At 37.9% G+C, this 20,514-nt stretch overlaps 1 protein-coding gene and 1 pseudogene across 1 annotated transcript in view; one reads left to right on the top strand and one right to left on the bottom strand.

Moving 5' to 3' along the window:
• The window catches only part of LOC127432446 (NACHT, LRR and PYD domains-containing protein 12-like), a 612,890-nt gene that overhangs the window by 150,782 nt on the left and 441,594 nt on the right, over nt 1-20,514 (bottom strand). The gene's annotated exons all lie outside the window — the stretch shown is intronic.
• LOC127432244 (protein NLRC3-like) overlaps nt 7,713-20,514 on the top strand; it is a 60,775-nt pseudogene continuing 47,973 nt past the window's right edge.

Here is a 20,514-nt window from a genome sequence, read left to right as displayed (position 1 = left end):
GATAATCGTTAACTGTTAACATCGATGAAACATTAATTAAAATTAATACTAGCTTATTGATCATTCAAATTCAATCATCCAAGATAATTATCAATTATCAAAAATCAATAGAATATTAATAAGGATTAACATTGACGGGGCACCACCCTGAAATCAGGGACTAATAACCGAATATTAAAACAGTCTCAATATTAGATTGTTTTCTTAGGAAAATTGGCATCCGAAGAATATCGATTTTCGGGGGAAAAACAATGAATGAAGGTTTGAATCCGAGCACTGACATCCTGTCAGCATGACACAGGCGTATGCAAAACAAACCAAAACACTTCTCTTTGTAATATAAACAAAAGTTTATTTATGCAGTAATATCAATTAATAATTAATACAATGCAGTCAACTTCCGACTTACAACTACAAACTAAACAGTGATATGATTAGATATGGAAATAAAAATAATCCTATAACACATATGGTGTGTGTGTGACAGTGTGTGTGTGTGTGTGTCAGTGTGGTTAGTGTGAGAGACAGAGAGAGAGAGATTATTAAGTGACAGCCCGAAAGCTGATTTCACGATAGCTGGAGAGAAAGCAGCTGTGCTCATCACTCAGAGACGCGGTTTTACGGGGCTCGTAAAAGTCCCTTGTTATTTGACTCTTTAATGGATGAACTCAGTTTCTGTCTCACCCGCGATGGCGAAAATGCACAACAATCCAATTTGGTTGGACCACAATACAGCAAAACAAATTTGTGATAATTAATAACCTGAGTATTAATAATGAGTGGACATGGCGGTCCGACAAGCAAAAACCTTGAAACACAAGAATAACATGCTCTGCCCAGACGTAACCTCTTACTTGAATCGCATGAGGACACAGGTAGAATGTGTTTTCCTCCGTCCTTTAACTTTGACCCGGTTCCTTGAGGCTCAGGTGATGACATATATGTATGTATGTGTGTGTAACACTGATCAGTGGAAAGGAGAACAGGGAAGAGAGGTTTCCAGGTTCAGGTAAGTGTTTAATTTGGCCACCTTGACGCTTACAGTTTCACAAACTCAACAGTCTCACAGGCACGGAGTTATTTAAACACATCAGCTTCACAGGCAAATAGTTACTTAAACACTTTAACTTCACAAACACAATAAACACAACAGCTTCTGTAGCACCATGGCCTTCCTTGTGCCAGTCTCTCTCTCGGTTGCTGGTGGCGTGGCTGTTTATATGCCGCTCTCCCCCTGCTCACTGGAATTAGAGACAGGTGTTAAACATAATCTAGCTCAGGTGCAAGCGCCCTTACCGCTTTCTCTCTCTCCGGACGGACGCTTGAACACGCCCCCGCTGCCACAGTGTGTATGTATGTATGTATATTGTAAGGGGGTTCAGTGGAAAGGAGGAGGCGAGAACCGGCTTAACAACTTAAATAATAATTTAATAAACAACATAAACACACAACCAAAAACCACACAGTACAGCTGCCTGCAATTCTCTCTCTCTCAAACTGTCGTCCCCGGCCGCCTTTATCCCTCGCGTGCCCTATCAAGCTGATTAGGGACCGGGTGTGTCTCATTCCAGCCCGGCCCCGCCTTCCTTGGCTCTACACTACTCCCGGCGTTGCCTCAGGCTGGGGAGCCCCCGGCATGACGTACATCCCCCACCCTTCCTCTCCGGGGGGGGTGCCTTATGCCCCGACTGCTGGCGGGTCATCCCCGCCTTCCTCGACCTGGGAGGAGACAGGAGGGGAAAAACAACAAAACAAAATGGCGAGGGAAAGGCCAACACGGAGCGACAGAGAGAGAGAGGAGAGAGAGAAAAAGAAACTCACCGGTTCTCTGATGCGCCGTCGCATGGTCCTCGATCACTGCTCCACCCTCTCAGGTGGACTGCAGCCGCAAACTTGTGCAGAGAGGCTTCAGGATGACCACAGCTTTTAAGAAAGCTGGGGATTCAAGAAATGCTGTGAAAGACACGGCAGCAATTGCAGAGATTTACATAGTGGACAAAAGTGTCTTAGACCAGTTCAAGGGTAAATACACACTTCTGAAACTAGCCCAACTTTGTCAGAAAAAAATAATTTATAATTGAAATGAAAAGCAACAAACAGCTCGTCCCCTTTACTGTCAAGAAAGACTGAATGTGGGCAACAAGAAGCTGTTTTAAAGGTTGATCTTGGCCTCAGCATAGGGCAATAATTTGAAATGTTCTTCTGTTGGTGTACAGTTGGTCAAGTTTGTTTTTCCCCCCTACACCATATATTCAATAAATGACTGCATAGTAAAAACTTTCATTATTTGAAGTTATTTGAACTCTATAAGAATTCTGTGCTGCCAGTGCAGTGATGTTTTGTTTTTTGGCCAAGTATTGACTACCTGAGAGAGTTTACTTATTTTGATATTCACAACAAATGTTGAAATGGTCAATATAATGTTTGTCACACATAATCAGACTGTTCAGATTTGCTGCTGATAGCCTAGTGAAGAATGGCTTGTACTATTTGTGGTAAATTGTTAAAATAAAAGAGCTTTCTTTCTCTCATGCGCTGCCTATATTGTGTTTGTTTTACTGTACTTTATAGCCTGGTATTGACTTCAGTTATCCAGTGTTAGTGATCAGTTGTGCAAAACTTTTCTCTTTATTTACAAATGATAAATATGTTGCATATAATTAGTAGATGAATGTGTATTCTGTTGATAGGTTATAGACTTTATACTGTTCTCAACTGTTTTTCACTTTAATTGGATAGACCTAAAACACATCTACAAACGCTTAGTGGAGAATGTCTACTAATAGTCTGCTGATGGTCAACTATAGATTAGTTGACAATCAACAGATAAGCAACTAATCTTTAGTTGATGATCAGCAGATTATCAACAGATAGTAAACTAAAGGTTTAGTAAGAGAAAACCAAATAGTCAGCTAATCATTCATTTGATGAGTTTGAGACCCCTTGTAAGTAAGGATGACATAATATCATGCTCTTGATCATATGTTGACATGACTCTGTTGACTTTCAACCGAAAGATTGATTTTGAGTAGTTGGTAGACAACTTACAAGATGGTGATACAATCTACAGATAGTTAGTTGAATATTGGTTAATAACCTGTTGAAAAAACATATTGACAGTCAACAGGCACTTTTTGTCAAATCTGTAGATCAACACTTGAAATGCACCTTATAGTCTACAGGCAGTTAGTTGAATGTATGTTACTTGTCTGTTGAAACAGCGTTGTTGAATGCCAACTGATACACTGTTGATATGCTACTGAATAGCTACTGAAAACTTGAAGAGTCAAGTCCAGCTTTGTTATAAGCCTAAGGGGCAATTTTTGGTGCAGCATAAAACAATTGTGAAAAAACATAAAATGACACTAACATTAAAACACAACATTCTTACACTTTACAAGTTTATAAGCCTTACAGCAGTGGGGAGAAAGGAATTCCTAAACTGATTACTTTTAAGTCTAGGCATACTATAAAGAATACCAGAAGGAAGCACTACAAATTCATGAAACAGTGAGTGGTTAGGATCACCAAGAATGGCTCTGGCTTTCTGTAAAACAAACCATTCATCTATGATCTTGCCACACTGATTGACAACACAGAGTGTCAACAGATGGACTATCAAAATAAAGTGTTACCTAAAATATTATATATTATATAATAATATTTTGCTTGCAGACAAAAACGAACAGTCAGTAGTCAGTTATTTTTGAAGGCCATCAGTGGAGAAAGATGCATTTTGACTGCTAAATGTTGTAGTTATAGCATCATGCAGCATTGGCTAACTTCTGAATCTAACCAGTTAAAACTGGACCCCTTGCACTGATCAAATAAACTCGTACATTGATTTGTTCATATACTCAACACTTTTATTAACCTTAAGTGTGGAATGATGCATACATGCACTGTAGAAGTGCAAAATATTGTTTATGGTTAATGTGTTCTGATTTTCTCTGAATTATTTCAACATTTACAGAAATTACATTTTTGTTAATTTGAAAAATTTCAGTTTTTTTTACTAACTTGTGTAACTCATATACATTTTCCTTTGCGTTTCCATACAATCATAATCTGTGTGGAATTGCATCTGTAGGACACCTGAAGTATCAGTATTATATTGTTTTCAGATCTTCAGGTCGAGGTGGGTAGTTGGAAATGAGATGGCTGTTGGAGTTCAGGGCACCCACTTGTCTGTGTGATATGGGGGTTGCGGGCACCCTGGGCAGCTGCCCATGTCGCCCATGCCTAAATCCACCCCTGAATACTAGGTAGGACACATATCCCCCCCTAGAAAAGACTGAATTATTCATAGCAAGGAGTTAAAAACAGTGAGCGTGTTTCCTGTGCATGCACGATCTTACACTGGCAATGCTTAAAAAGCCAACAATGTGTATGGTCATGTAAACACCTTAAACAACTTTCCTTTATTGGGTTTAGATCATAAACTGTTGAAACTTAACCATTTGAGACAGGCAGATTTTCACCCATTACCCCAGTTTCACATTGAATGTTGTTGGGCCTCATGTATTCAGATAGAAGACAAAGGCAGACCTAACACAATCGTAAAAACCTAACTCAGGCCACCACATACCAGGTCATAAATTATACTGATAAAAATCGCGCCAAAATCAAACAAAGGGAGTCCAAAGCAGACTACAAATCTCATGAAGCCTTGCTCACTAAAGGATCGAACTCTCAACACCTATTGGATGAGGCACACAACAGAACGTCCCTAAAACCATGACATCATCAGGAGTAGCAATACCTCTGAAATGCTTCCAGGATTTGCTTCCAGCAACTTTGTTCGCAGTGTATAGATGCAGCTCATCGCTGCTCTCAGGTGCAACCTCGTGGCACAAGGAAGTAACGTCCAACTTGAAACTGTGGCCATACAATCTCCATCTCGCTGGACAAGTTGAGATTACTCTGTGTTCAACCAAACACTCTAACGGATCCGAAGGAGACCGCCGAGCAATTCGCATCTTCATCCATTTGCCTGCAGAAGTGAAGAGATTAAAGATTTCTCTTCCATCTTCAATCAAGTCGACATTTCTGATTTCTCCGCCAGCCCGCCGAGAAGCAGTCAGCCGACAGAGCGAGGAAACGGCCTCCCGTCATCATCCGAGCCTCAAGGAACTGGGTCGGAGTTAAAGGACGGATGAACACACATTCTGCATCCTCATGCAATTCAAGTAAGAGGTATACGTCTAGGCAGAGATAGAATATTATAGCGTGTTATTCTTGTGTTTCAAGGTTTTTGCTTGTACAGTTTACGGATCGCCATGTCCGCTCATTATTAATACTCAGGGTATTAATTATCACGAATTTGTTTTGCTGTATTGTGGTCCAACCCAATTTCACCATCGCGGGTGAGACCAGTAAACTGAGTTTATCCATTAAAGAGTCAAAGACCGCGGTACTGTTTTACGAGCCGTCCACCGCGTCTCTGAGTGATAAACTAACAGCTGCTTTCTCTCCCACGATCGTGAAATCGGCTTTAGGGCCGTCACTTTATTCTCTCTCTCTCTCGTACTAACCACACACACACACACACACACACAAACTCGCTCTCTCACACACACACATCCACACACACACACACACACACACACACACCCTCATGTGTTATAGGATTATTTTGATTTCCATATCTAATCATATCACTGTTTAGTTTGTAGTTGTAAGTCGGAAGTTTATTGACTGCATTGTATTAATTATTAATTGATATTACTGCATAAATAAACTTTTGTTTATATTACAAAGAGAAGTGTTTTGGTTTGTTTTGCATACACCTGTGTCATGCTGATGGGATGTCAGTGCTCGGATTCAAGCCTTCATTCATTGTTTTTTTTCCCGAAAATGGATATTCTTCGGATGTCGATTTTCCTAAGAAAACAATCTAATATTGAGACTGTTTTAATATTCGGTTATTAGTCCCTGATTCCAGGGTGGTGCCCCGTCAATGTTAATCCTTATTAATATTCTATTGATTTTTGATAATTGATCATTATCTTTGATTGAATTTGAGCTAGTGTTAATTTTAATGTTTCATCGATGTTAACAATTAACGATTATCTTTGATAGGTGTTGATTTTAAAGGATTAAAAAAAGCTAACATTGATTCTCATCAATGTTCTATTGATTTTAATAATTAATGATTATCTTTGATAATTATTAATTAATGCTAATAACCAAACTTGCTCCTAAACGTAGCACACTACATTTACTGGAGCCCCATATGAGGTTAATGAGTTAGACTCAATTAATTAATTTAAATATTAATTAATAACTAAAGAAATAATTATTAATTATTTCTGATAGTAACACTGATCTAAACAACCAGTAAAGCCCTACATTACTCATGAGTACTTTTAAATGAGCTTACTCTTTTGCTATTACTTTAGTTGTTTTTAGGACTGGTACTTTTACTCTACTCACATTACATTTTTTGGGAAGTAACAGTTCTTTTACTTGAGTATGATTTTTCAGTACTCTTTCCACCCCTGGCCAAGCATTAAAACAAGTAATCAACTTTACCAAACAGTTAAACATCCATGCAGAGACTGCTGTACTCCCGCTGTGCAATGGACTGACTGAATGCCCCACTGAAACACGTGCGACATAGTGGCCGGCACTACACGCAAGGATGAATGATGTCAGTCTGAGATTTTGCAAAAAAATCCATCCCGTCAGCTCTAAATATAATTCATTATTGCAGGCTTACGGTAGTGAATCGGGGTATGACAAGGACTAATTTATGTACACAATCAATAATGAATTTTTGTTCATTATTAACAAATAATCTTGCGTAGTGCAGCTTAAATATTTTAACATTCATAAAAATTCTCAAATGTTTTTTCCCGATGTAATTCAGTGGTCATTTAGGTGTATTTTTAAAAGACGATTTCATCCTCTTTCCTTTATTGTTAGCAGTTATTATATTTAATGAAAACTAAAATGGAACTAAAAACAGTTTTTGTTGAATTTATTGGAAAAACAACCTAAAATAAAATAATTTTTCATAACTCCAAAAACTAAATAAAAATGATTTTGAATTAATTTTAGTATTAGTTTTTGAATCACTCAAAACACACAAAAAAATAGTTTGAAGTACTTCAGTCAGCTGAAGTACTTCATCCATTAGTCAAGCCCTAAAAAATAAAATTACTAAAATTAAAAGTGAAATAAAAATCTATAATAACTGAATATAATTTTTTTTTTAATTTAAAAAAAAAAAAAAAAAAAAAAAAAGAAACATGAAAGAAAAATACTAAAACTAAAGCTCACATATTTTCTTATTTCAGGTTGAAAAGAGAATCTCCTACAAGAGTAAAATTCTTGTTTTTTTTTTTTACACAAGTTAGGGACATATTTTTTATTTGAATTCCAAGGTAACACAGTTCTTTGTTTAACATTGCTTTGATAAATGAACAATACATTTTTCTCTCTTGGAAATTTGACTGTTTTCTTGATTTATGATGAAAGGAGTATTCTCTATTTAAGGATACAGTATACTATAAATTATTGAGGCAATAAATACAATGTTTTTCTCCAAAAGTAAGACTTGTTATTGTTATTATATGTTATTAATGTCTGTATCAAGCATTCACCAATTTTAACAGAATATGTTGTAGTGATTTTTTTTTTTTTTTTTTAAACTCAACTCTCTCTCTATCTCATTAGGACTGTAACTAGAGAGCATACAATATGTGAAAATGGCTTCATCCTCCAGTCCAGTTCTTACAGTGCAGTCAGCCATCACAGCTCAGTCTCAGAGTACTGTTATTTCTCCTGTGCTCAGTGGAAGCACATTTAATGCCCCAGTTTACATCACCACTGACTCGAAGTATAGAGGTAAATAAACTAACACTTGCTTTATCAGATTCCCTTAAGATACTGTGATAATGTATTAAAAAATAATGTCCACTTCAGATTTAAAAAAAAATTATGAATAACATGGGGTGATGTGTTTGATTTTTACATCTAATTCTCCTTTTCTGTGTCTGTAAACAGTAACAGCTGAGACTGAAGGCTCCTCTGAGGATCCTGAACCATCTGGAGGTAGTTAAATTACAGTTTCCCCTACTCAATGTTAAATTACACTGAATAATTATCCTTTAACAATTTAAATTAGATGTGTATTCTCATTTAATTCCTTTTTCACTCTTTGTTTATTAATTTTGTTCTCTTAGGCACAACTACAGAGAAGAGCAGAACTGATCATGCTGACTACAGTGAAGTCAGCATCAAACTGAAGAACACATTAAAACAAGAATATGAGCAGATACTGGATGGTAATTTACAGACCAGCCATCAGAAATACCTGAATGATATTTACACTGATCTCTATGTGGTGAAGAATGAGACTGGAGGGGTAGTGAATGAGCATGAGGTGAGACAGATCGAATCAAATCTCAACCGACCTTCTGCTGAAGACATCCAGATCCAATGTAGTGACATTTTTAAAGTCCAGCGTGATACGGGTCGACAAAACAGAAAAGTTCTGACAATGGGGATCGCAGGGGTGGGAAAAACTGTCTCGGTCAACAAATTCATCCTTGATTGGGCTGATGGAAAAGAAAATCAGGACATAGTGTTTATATTTCCTCTCCCGTTCCGTCAGCTCAATTTTAGTGAAAACCAGTGCAGTCTCATGGAACTGCTTCACAATTATTTTAATCCTGTTAAACAACTGCAGTCTCTTCCTGAAGGTGATGGTGAGGTCATGTTCATCTTTGATGGTCTGGATGAATGTCGCTTCCCTTTGAATTTTGACAATAATGAGAGATTTACAGACATTCATGAAAAAACATCAGTGAGTCAGGTAGTCACAAACTTGATCAACAGAAGTCTGCTTCCCTCTGCTCTCGTCTGGATCACCTCAAGACCAGCAGCTGTTAGTCAGATACCCCGAGAACATATAAACCAGGTGACAGAGGTACGAGGATTCAACGATGAGCAGAAGGAGAAATACTTCAACAAAAACAGCAGTCCTGATGTGTCAGAGAAAATCATCACTCACATTAAGAAATCAAGGAGTCTCAACATCATGTGCCACATCCCGGTCTTCTGCTGGATCTCTGTCATTGTACTTGAGCCTCTGCTGAATCGAGGGAGTCATGACAAGATTCCCACAACTCTCACAGGAATGTACATTAGCTTATTACTTTCTCAGATGCATCAAATGAAAAGAAAATTTAGTGAAGGTGTCTCTAAATCTTTTGATCAGATTGTTCTGAAGCTTGGGAAACTGGCCTTTAAACAACTTGAAAAAGGCAATCTGATTTTCTACAAAGAAGATCTTGAGGAATGTGGGCTGGATGTCAGTAAGGTGTCTGTAAACTCTGGGTTATGCACTCAGATCTTTCAGAGGGAAAAGACTTTCCATGAGAGAGCAGTCTACAGCTTTGTACATCTCAGTGTCCAGGAATTCCTCGCTGCTCTCTATGTGTTTTTCAAATATGTGTGCTTCAAAAGAAATGCCCTTCTCCAAACCCTGCAAGAAAAAATAAAATGGAAATTCTCAAAGAAATCACTATTGAAGCTTCACATGACTGGTGTTGAAAAAGCCCTCATGAGTAAGAATGGACACCTGGACCTTTTCCTCCGGTTCCTCCTGGGTCTCTCACTGGAATCCAATCAAGATGACCTGAAAGAACTACTGCAGAGACTGGAAGTTCAACAAGAGAGAAAGAAAGAGATTGCCATCTATATCAAAAATAAAATAGAAGAGGCAGAATCAGCAGAGAAAACATTGAATCTCTTCCACTGTCTTAGTGAACTGAAAGATGACTCTCTGATGGAGGAGATCCAGAAGTATCCGAGCTCAGGAGATCTCTCTGGACAGACTCTTTCTTCTGCTCAATGGTCAGCTCTGGTGTTTGTGCTGTTGATGTCTGATGAGACTCAAGAGATGTTTGAGATGCGGAAATATCGAAGATCTGATGACTACCAGTGATCAAGAACACCAGAAGAGCACTGTAAGATTCATCTCTAAATTCATTTATTTACATATTTAGTCATTCAACTTTAAAGTTGTGTTCACTCTGGGGATTCTTGATGCTGAAGCAGTTCAGAGGTGTGAATAAATATAAATGTTTCATATTGGGGGATGATATTAAATGCCATTAGATAAGTTGTGCATTCTATCTGCTGTTAAGAAAAGGGTCATTCCTGGGATTTGGTATTTTACAACTTGGATTTTTTTAACAACATTTAATACATTTTCTGAATACTCAACAACATTAAGTACATGTTATATTTTCCCATCCTAGCCATTAAATCCCTTTTGTTATTTTTTTTTTTTTTTTTTTGATTTGGACACCTATTGTTCTCAACCTCGGCACAGTCATATTGGAAGTTGTTTGAAAATGAATCAACACAAAAGTGGTTATAAAATAAACACCTACCAAATGCTCATGGCTGCAAATTTAACATTTATGAAAGTTTTCTAAATTTTATGTGTGTTCTCATTCTTATGTGGAGAAGTGTAATATATTGATAATTCCATACTTCTGTTACAAATTCATAATTAAGAGACATTCTATGAAAATTGTTAAATTTCTTCTAATGATGCATTTTGGTCTTAAGTATAGAGAAGTGAGTAATATGATCTAAAGTTCAAGCATTGATGCTTGCTTACACAACAACCACTAGCTCCACACCCCACGTTCTAAACTCACTACTTCAGATGTATGTGCCCTCCAGAAGCCTGCATTCTGTGGGTGAACGGTGCCTCATGGTGCCATATCTTAGAGGCACAAAATCACTGTCCCGGACCTTTACCTTGACTGTTCCCTGCTGGTGGAATGACCTGCCTCATTCCACCTGAGCAGCTGTGTCTTTAGCCTCTTTCAAAACAGCTAAAGACACAACTAACCCATTCATATTAACGCACTGCCTTCATGTTCTTTAAAAAACTTTCCTTGCTATATGTACTGCTCTAAGCTATGTGAGACTTGTATTACAGCATTTATTATATTGTTGCCCCTTTTGTTAGATGAATCGCTTCTATTGTTCTCCTCATTTGTAAGTCGCTTTAGATAAAAGCGTATGCTAAATGAATACATGTAAATGTAAAGAAATCATTTATTTCAGTTGGATTTTAAGTTATATTGCCTAAGGCCGTGTGTCCAACAAAGCGTTTTTTTTTTTGCCAGCTGAAAATGCCAGGCGCTCTTCTGAAAATGCTCAGCTTGAGAGCGTTTTGGAGGTGCAGCATTTTTACAGCTGAGATGATTTGGTTGCTACACTATATTGCCAAAAGTATTTGCTCACCCATCCAAATAATTGAATTCAGGTGTTCCAATCACTTCCATGGCCACAGGTGTATAAAATGAAGCACCTAGGCATGCAGACTGCTTCTACAAACATTTGTGAAAGAATGGGCCGCTCTCAGGAGCTCAGTGAATTCCAGCGTGGTACTGTGATAGGATGCCACCTGTGCAACAAGTCCAGTCGTGAAATTTCCTCGCTACTAAATATTCCACAGTCAACTGTCAGTGGTATTATAACAAAGTGGAAGTGATTGGGAATGACAGCAACTCAGCCACGAAGTGGTAGGCCACGTAAAATGACAGAGCGGGGTCAGCGGATATAGTGCGCAGAGGTCGCCAACTTTCTGCAGAGTCAATCGCTACAGACCTCCAAAGTTCATGTGGCCTTCAGATTAGCTCAAGAACAGTGCGTAGAGAGCTTCATGGAATGGGTTTCCATGGCCGAGCAGCTGCATCCAAGCCATACATCACCAAGTGCAATGCAAAGTGTCGGATGCGTGGTGTAAAGCACGCCACCACTGGACTCTAGAGCAGTGGAGACGCGTTCTCTGGAGTGACGAATCACGCTTCTCCATCTGGCAATCTGATGGACGAGTCTGGGTTTGGCGGTTGCCAGGAGAACCCTAACCCTACTTGTCTGACTGCATTGTGCCAACTGTGAAGTTTGGTGGAGGAGGGATTATGGTGTGGGGTTGTTTTTCAGGAGCTGGGCTTGGCCCCTTAGTTCCAGTGAAAGGAACTCTGAATGCTTCAGCATACCAAGAGATTTTGGACAATTCCATGCTACCAACTTTGTGGGAACAGTTTGGGGATGGCCCCTTCCTGTTCCAACATGACTGCACACCAGTGCACAAAGCAAGGTCCATAAAGACATGGATGAGTGAGTTTGGTGTGGAAGAACTTGACTGGCCTGCACAGAGTCCTGACCTCAACCCGATAGAGCACCTTTGGGATAAATTTGAGCAAAGACTGTGAGCCAGGCCTTCTCGTCCAACATCAGTGTCTAACCTCACAAATGCGCTTCTGGAAGAATGGTCAAAAATTCCCATAAACACACTCCTAAACCTTGTGGAAAGCCTTCCCATAATAGTTGAAGCTGTTATAGCTGCAAAGGGTGGGCCGACATCATATTAAACCCTATGGATTAAGAATGGGATGTCACTTAAGTTCATATGCGTCTAAAGGCAGGTGAGCGAATACTTTTGGCAATATAGTGTATGATACGGAATATCTGTGGAAGTAATGTGTTGCAAGTACCTAATTTCGCAGATAGTTTGTGTTATCAACAAGTACTGAATGTAAAAATGTTGGCACAAGGAAGAGTACTTGCTCTGGATGAAGGGAAGGCTGAAGCATTATTTTTCATATTAATATTGTGGTAGTCCGGGAATGTCATCTGGTTGTAGGGCTTTACTGGTTGTTTAGATCAGTGTTACTATCAGAAATAATTAATAATTATTTCTGTAGTTATTAATCAATATTTAAATTAATTAATTGTATCTAACTCATTAAAACCTCATATGGGACTCCAGTAAATGTAGTGTGCTACGTTTAGGAGCAAGTTTGGTTATTAGCAATAATTAATAATTATCAAAGATAATTATTAATTATTAAAATCAATAGAACATTGATGAGAATCAATGTTAGCTTTTTTAAATCCTTTAAAATCAACACCTATCAAAGATAATCGTTAATTGTTAACATCGATGAAACATTAATTAAAATTAATACTAGCTATTGATCATTCAAATTCAATCATCCAAGATAATGATCAATTATCAAAAATCAATAGAATATTAATAAGGATTAACATTGACGGGGCACCACCCTGAAATCAGGGACTAATAACCGAATATTAAAACAGTCTCAATATTAGATTGTTTTCTTAGGAAAATCGACATCCGAAGAATATCCATTTTCGGGAAAAAAAACAATGAATGAAGGTTTGAATCCGAGCACTGACATCCCGTCAGCATGACACAGGTGTATGCAAAACCAACACAAACCAAAACACTTCTCTTTGTAATATAAACAAAAGTTTATTTATGCAGTAATATCAATTAATAATTAATACAATGCAGTCAATAAACTTCCAACTTCCAACTACAAACTAATCAGTGACATGATTTTATATGGAAATAAAAATAATCCTATAACACATAAGGAGTGTGTGTCAGTGTGTGTGTGTGTGTGTCAGTGTGGTTAGTGAGAGAGAGAGAGAGAGATGATTAAGTGACAGCCCGAAAGCTGATTTCGCGATAGCTGGAGATAAAGCAGCCGTGTTCATCACTCAGAGACGCGGTTTTACGAGCGGGGCTCGTAAAAGTCCCTTGTTATTTGACTCTTTAATGGATGAACTCAGTTGCTGTCTCACCCGCGATGGCAAAAATGCACAACAGTCCAATTTGGTTGGACCACAATACAGCAAAACAAATTCGTGATAATTAATACCCTGAGTATTAATAATTAGCAGACATGGCGGTCCGTAAACTGTACAAGTAAAATCCTTGAAACACAAGAATAGCACACTATAATATTCTATCTCTGCCCAGACGTAACCTCTTACTTGAATCGCATGAGGACACAGATAGAATGTGTTTTCCTCCGTCCTTTAACTTTGACCCGGTTCCTTGAGGCTCGTGTGATGATGAGAGGTCGTTTCCTCGCACTGTCGGCGGGCGGCACGGCTGTTGATTCTCAGAGGGCAGTACGGCTGTTGATTCTTGGCGGGCTGGCAGAGAACTCAGAAATGTCGACTTGATTGAAGATGGAAGAGAAATCTTTAATCTCTTCACTTCTGTAGGCCAACGGATGAAGATGCGAATTGCTCGGCGGTCTCCTTCGGATCCGTTAGAGTGTTCGGTTGAACACAGAGTAATCTCAACTCATCCAGCGAGATGGAGATTGTATGGCTACAGTTTCAAGTCGGACATTACTTCCTTATGCCACGAGGCTGCACTGGAGAGCAGCAAAAAGCTACGTCCGTATTCGGTGAACAAAGTCGCTGGAAGCCACTTTGGAAGCATTTCAGAATTATCTGAAGTCCTGATGATGTCATGTTTGAGGGACGTTCTGTTGTGTGCCTCATCCAATAGGAGTTGAGAGCTCGATCCTTTAGAGGGCAAGGCTTCATGGATCTGTAGTCTGTTTTGGACTCCCTTTGTTTGATTTTGGCGTGATTTTTATCAGTACAACATCTGAATTAGGAGGGGGCTTGAGGAATGTTTTTTATGACTGTTAGGCCTGCCTTTGTCTTCTATCTGAATACATGAGGCCCAACAGGTACAGACATGAATACTCGGAGATCAGCAAACTTCTTCTCCATTGTTGTTCAGTCGTTGTACAAGTAGGATGTGACGGTTGGTTGTTGTGGTATTTGTCCCGCCCCTCCTCCACTGTGATTGGATGGCTGGGTAAAAAGTGACAGTGACGAGTGCTGCGTTTTACCCAAAGTTGAACATTTTTCAACTCTCCGTGACCAGAAAAAAAACGCTGTAGAATAGACGCTCAGCGCCTCATCACTCTGCTGGCTTTTTAAAATACACAGTGTTCCCATTGCAAACAACTGAAAAAATATGCTGGCCTCAGGAAAAAACACTTTGGTGGACTCACAGCCTAATGGATCCGTGATTGATGTAATAATTGATTTAAGTTTTTTAGATTAGTTGATTTGCCAGGTATTTGCCAACTTTATCTCCAAATTCAAATGGCTGTTGTCTGTTTATGTATTCGTTCAGTTCTTGTTTTGTCCTCAAAAGTTCCTTAGTGATTCATTCTGTAGGCCCTTGAGCAGTGAGAAGGTCCAGTCTCTTTACCTCATCCTGTAGATGTTTTTTTTTCTCTTGCTGACTGTTCTTTCTTTTTATATGAGCATTATGATATTATTTTGCCTCTCATGACAGATTTAGCAGTTTTCCATCTAATGTGCATGCAGATATTCCCTCACTTCTTTTGATCTTGACAAAGGATGCCTATCCTGTTTTAAAAAGTGGAGTAATGAAGTATTAAATCACCAGCTGGGTGGTGGATGTGGCTGGTGCTCTGCCAGAAAGATGATTCTGATGGGGGAATGGTCAGAAAAAGTGATAGCATGAATAACTGGGTCAGTGATTTTGTATGTGATAGAATTGCTTGTCATAAAATAATCTATTCACAAATAGGATTTGTGGTGAGGGGAGTAGTATAAATAGTCCTTACGGTTAGGGTAATTAAGGGTTCAAATGTCTATAATTCATTAATCTGACATATAATTCTTAAGAAGTGATGAAGAATTGTTTATTTTTCCAGCAACAGTTGTTGAACGGTCTTTCTTTGGGTCCAGTACTGTGTTAAAACTTAAATTTTACACATGCATGCGCACACACTGAAATATGCACATGCTGTACATTCAAAATTGTGACTGATCAGAGAACAAACATACTCTGAGAAGCGGTTTTACCGAATTTACTCAGTAAAAGTGACGTCACCAGTGTGACATTTTATATCGGGTAAAAGGGGGAAACATTATGAATGGAACTTCCTATATCAATACAACACAATTTCCTATGTGGGTGGAGCAAGGAAACAAGGAAAGGAAGCAAGGAAAGGAAAAGAGATGCACAGTTTCAGAAATGAGAAGCACCCTATGATGACAAGGCAGCTCCCTCAAGATAATGCGCATATTATAGTGCACTGAAATGATTCACATTTTTTTTTCTGTCAAGTTTTCAGAAATGCACTTAAAAAATGTGAATCATTTTGTATGGAAATCCAGCTATTGACAGGAACAATTGAGGTCAAAGGAGCAGCAAAAAAAGTCGGCATGTCATGACCCAATTACCCAACATACATTTCATTGCCAAAAAGATGTTGTCCCTCAACACTGTTGAAAAGCCATCTTTCAAAAAGTTGAACAACACATAAATAAATCTGTTTGCACATTTATTTATTTTATTTTTTTATTCGAATTTTTAGTTAAAATAAATAAAAAATAAAGTTCCAGATTTGAAATCAAGCTGTCTAACATTATTGTGTAGGACTATTGCATAACAAAAATCATCCAGCGGTATTACGGTGGAAGTCAGTTTGAAGGGTAATATCGCACGGGTGTGAAAATTATTATATCGTGGCAAGTCTACTGAGAAGTGTAACTCCAAAACACTCTTAACCATATAATGTAATATTTCTGACATAGATTCACTTATTTAATCTGTTAAAACATTACTTTCAAACATATATGCATTGATTAAACCAATTGTTCAGTTGCTTTTATAACCATCAGCATTTAAAACGCTTGAACCCTTGTATGGAATTGGGGTCAAAAATCACCTCTTTTGATCTTTGCTTCTTTAAAAAAAAAACATGGTTTCCTTTATCTCAGTGGCATGATATGGTGTGACTTTGCTGACTTTAGCTATCTATACACACACACACAAATGGGCTGGATTCTGTTGGTGTGTTGGTGTGAAATAAAAAGTTCCTTTAATGGTGTTTGGGGTCAAATTTCACCCCACATTGGAAATGAATGGGAAAGACAATAAAACAGAGTTGTTGTTTTTTTTTGTTTTTTTGGTTTTTTTTTAGTTTTTTATTATTATTATTATTATTTGTCAAATAAAATCAGTAAATCTGCCACAATACAGAACACACACACACAGAAATGAAGGGATGGTACTGTAACACATCCACAATGCGGAATGCATGTGCTCTCTCTCTCTCTCTCTCTCTCTCACACACACACACACACACACACACACACACACACACAAATTAATAGGTGAGACTGCAACAGAGAGCATATTTTTAAAGAATTTGGGAAATAAAATCAGCCACAATGCAGAACACACCGAAATTAAGGGGTGAAACCATAACACATCCACAATGAAGAACACACACACACTGACACTGACTCACACACACACACAGAGAGAGAGAGAGAGAGAGAGAGAGAGATAAAAGGATGAGACCATTACACATCCACAATGAACGCACACATACAGAGAGACAGAGAGAGTTATAAATGAAAGGATGAGTCCATTACACATCCACAATGAACGCACACATACAGAGAGACAGAGAGAGTTATAAATGAAAGGATGAGTCCATTACACATCCACAATGAACACACATACGCATGCATTGGTTTTATTTACATTGTTTTATTAATTTTTTTTTTTAACTTAATGAATGATTAAATTGGGATGTTTGAAATAAATAATAAGTGACTGAAATATTACTGTAGGTCTTGTATTTGCAGTACCATGGTCTGTAATCATTTATATGGCATCACTGCAAAAACTGACACTTCGAAATACCTCAAACAAACAAAAAAATGCTAAACTTTGACAAAAATACTAACTTTAATGTCTTTGAAAATGTCTAAATAAATATCCAAATGCATAACTTGTGATAAGATCTAAAAAAAAAAAAAAATCAGTTTGCCAAAAGCTCAAGTCAAGAACGACAAGTCAAATCAGTGGTTCAGCTCAAGCAAGTCAATTCAAGTCCTGCTAAAAGTCAAGTCGATTCAAGTCACAGTACAAAAAATGTAAAATTAATTAATGGATTTGTGTTGATGAAATATTCAATATAAAAAATACCAAATAAAAACTTCAAAAAATAAGCATTTTGCTCTATAAGAAATAATATTCTAAAAATTTGCAGTTGGATTGACCTTTTTATAGGGGTGGGCAATATGACCAAAATCCTATATCATGATATATATCAAGATGTATTTAATTTTTTCAGAAAAATGTGATTATATATTAAGCCATATTGCAATGTATAATTTTGAATAATCCAGTCAGTGAATTAAATACTTTATAAATGAAAACTACTTAATATTATGTAATTTTCTCTTTATTAGGAATTTGACAAAAATAGTTCTTCAATCTTGCCATAATGCTAAATTTCATGTGACAAATTTCAGTCTAATGTTGTGGGACCAATATTTAGGGGTCCAAGCACTGAAGGTCCAGGAGCCCTATTGTATTTGTTCCAATTTTCTTATTATTATTATAATTTTTTTCTGCCCTAAAAGTGCCTGGGCGTCAGAGATCGTAAGTCGCAGAGATTCCAAATTAGCAGGATGGTTCCAAATCCCTCCCACTACTCAGGCGTACAGACACACATCCTTCAGACACTAGGTGACACTATTACGAACAAAATTAACAAAAATCACATTTTGGGCCATAAATCTTGAACCGTAAGGGCTAGAAACTATATTATTTTTCCTCTGATTCCTTGCATCATGCCGAAGAGTTTTATCCCCTGACAGAATTTTGCTCCGCCCCTTCGTTTTCCCGCTATTTTAGATTGTTTGAAAAAAATTCTAAACGAACTCATCCTAGGCTGTTTGCCCAATTGGAACCAAACAGTGCAGAATGATTCAGCAGAGTCCCAATATGAAAAGTTAAAGGAATTTTGAAATTCTGATTTATCGTTGGACGTGTCCATTTGACTAAAACGGTTATAACTTTTCAACGGATTGAGGTATTATCACCAAATTTGGTAAAAGTATGTATGGGCTCATGCTGAGGTCACACAAAAAAATATTGCACACCTTTGCCTCTTGGTGGTGCTATAATCATTAAAAAATTAAAAATGGCTCTAACCGATCGGAACTAAACTTGGTATGCCTATTTGTCTCTTGGCCCAAGAGGTCTGCGCAAACTTTGACCAAAATTGGCCACCTGGAGGCGCTATGGCATTTTACATGCATGTAAATTGTTGTATATACCGCTGTGTTTAAAAAAGAAACACGTTATTCAGACCATGCTGTAAACCTCCTCATTCTAAACAACTTTGCCTTAAGCACCATTGGTTTGAAACAAAACGTTCAATAAATACTTGAGATTATTTTAAAAGAATACTTTTTCGAACTAGTCGTAGCCAGATTGGAACCAAACCAGTGCAGAAACATTCCCTGGTGTCCCAAAATGAAAAGTTATCAAAGGTATTGTAAAATTGTAATTTATCTTCAAACGGTATGCCAAAACGTTCATTATGGGTGTGGCCACTTTTACTAAAATGGTTATAACTCTTTAACAGATTGAGATATTATCACCAAATTTGGTACACTTATGTATGAGGTCATTCTGAGGACACACACAAATATTGTGCATCTCTGCCTCTTGGTGGCACTATAATGGTTAAAAACAAAAATGGCTCTAACTATGGAACCGTTGATCCGATCGACATGAAATTTTGCATGCAGTCTATTTGTCCAAGGTGTCATCAAGGTCTATGAGGACAGTTGCATATTTTGAAAAACATGGCCACCATCGACCAATCAGCTTTCAACAGCTTTTATATATTCAGTTTGTGTAATTTGTCATCCTCTGGATCATTTCTGTCAATTCTGATTATTTTGGTTATTTCTTCACATGTGCTTGGACCCCAATGATTGACGCTTGTGGCTATATTTATTATTATTATTATTATTCTTTTTCTGTCTTAAAAGTGTCTGGGCGCCAGAGACCGTAAGTTGCAGAGACACCAAACTTGGTGGGATGGTCAGAAATCCCCCCCCCCCCCCACTACTCAGGCACCCACACACCTGTCGGACACAAGGTGGCGCTATAATAAGCACCTTTGTGTTTGTGGTCATAACTCTGGTACCGTAAGGGCTAGGATCAAAATTTTTCCTCGGAATCCTTGAGACAAGGTTTACAAAACTATATCTCCGATTTAATTTCCGTTTATAACATTTTTCCGGCATTTTGAATTTTCAGTGAAATTTACTTTTTCGAACCCCTCTGAGGCTGTACGTTTGATTCGCACGAAATTGGTATGCATCATCTATGGAACCTCCTGACAAAAGTTTATCAAAATAATTTTATTTCGTCGAAACTTTACGAAGATATAAGCCAACGAACTGGTCAGGCATCATCCATGTAATCGAAATTGACCTATATCTACCAAACTAAAAGTCCAAACGTAGCAAAACTTGATACATATATACAACATGACTTTGAGGCTGCACACCAAGTTGCGTCAAATTCCACCTATAGGGGGCACTACAACTGAAAAACGCTCATAACTCCCCAGCTGTATGATCAATGGTGTTGAAAATGGGTTTGCATCTTCTGCGGCCCAAAGGCTAACATATTACTCAAATATCACTCAGAAACATAAACAAACATGGCCGCCAGCAGCCAATCAAATTTCAGCAGCTAATAACATCAAATCTAAATGGCCGCGCATTACGAAACTTGAGATATTCATACACAGTGTCAAAATCAGGCTGTGTACCATGTTTGCT

The sequence above is a fragment of the Myxocyprinus asiaticus genome, chromosome 42 (assembly GCF_019703515.2).
Source record: "Myxocyprinus asiaticus isolate MX2 ecotype Aquarium Trade chromosome 42, UBuf_Myxa_2, whole genome shotgun sequence".
Taxonomy (NCBI): Eukaryota; Metazoa; Chordata; class Actinopteri; order Cypriniformes; family Catostomidae; genus Myxocyprinus; species Myxocyprinus asiaticus.
The sequence above is the reverse complement of the archived record's forward strand: the minus strand, read 5'-3'. Positions and strand labels throughout refer to the sequence as shown.